This window comes from Austrofundulus limnaeus, unplaced genomic scaffold (assembly GCF_001266775.1).
Source record: "Austrofundulus limnaeus strain Quisiro unplaced genomic scaffold, Austrofundulus_limnaeus-1.0 Scaffold3067, whole genome shotgun sequence".
In the NCBI taxonomy this organism is placed as follows: domain Eukaryota; kingdom Metazoa; phylum Chordata; class Actinopteri; order Cyprinodontiformes; family Rivulidae; genus Austrofundulus; species Austrofundulus limnaeus.
In genome coordinates this window covers 5907-6918 of record NW_013955469.1, presented here as the reverse complement: position 1 = coordinate 6918, position 1012 = coordinate 5907, and positions in this window count along the sequence as shown.

Below are 1012 nucleotides of genomic sequence, written 5' to 3'. Positions count from 1 at the left end.
GTCCCTAATGGATTGGACACTTCAAAATCATCTGTGTAAAGCCCAACAGCGATTCTGAATTCCTCACCTTTAAGGAGGTCATTTTCTTTACAGTACAAACCATCTCGGAATGTACTGTACTCATGTGGCACATGCTTTTGCACTGGAAGAGCTTTGTCTAAAATGTCTGCCCTGTTCAACAATTTTTCATTGCCACAAAATTTTAGTATGACATTGTTTTCTAAGGCTGCTCTGGCAACCTGTTTCACAGTCGAATCATCCACATCTGTGTGTTGCTTCAAAATGTCCCTAACTGAATTGTGAAGCAGTGGTTGGGTCAGTTCACTTATATGTAAAAGCTGTTGTATGACTTCTTCTACAGAACTCTCTGGAATGTGGAGGATGGTTTGCATCTTTAAAAAAAGAGCTGCTAGATTGTGTTCCAACTGTTTTCCTAGATCATGCTGTTCCTCATTGCAGGACTCTTCGCTGGACTCTTCGCTGTCTTCTAAATCAAAAGTGTCATTTGGGGGTCCATGCCCCTCTTCTCCCAGTTCATCAGTTTCAGAACAAGACATTACTTCTGCTTTGAACATTTTCCAATTGTCTGTTCTGTGCTGTTTACTTCTGTGTGCATTGAATGTGGAGTACACAGTAGTATGAAAGTTGCATCCTTTATATGGACACTGGACTCTGTGATTAACTTTTAAATGTGTAATACGCAGGTGAGTGAAAAAAACTGCTTCTGAAAAGAAAAGTTTTAGCACAATTGTCCACAACCATATATCATTGGAAATCAAATAGATGTTGTAATCTATTTTGAAATATGGTCTCCCTTTGAAATTTCTGTTCTCAAACAAAATTTGTTTTCATGTTTCACATTTATTAGACAGGGCTCTAGACTAACGTTTTGCACTGGTCGCACCTAACATTTTTTTTCTTAGGCGCACCAGCACAAAAGTTAGGTGCACCCAAATTTTCAACCACGTTGCATTTAACACCAGTTTTACAGGTTATTTTTTTAAATCAGTGT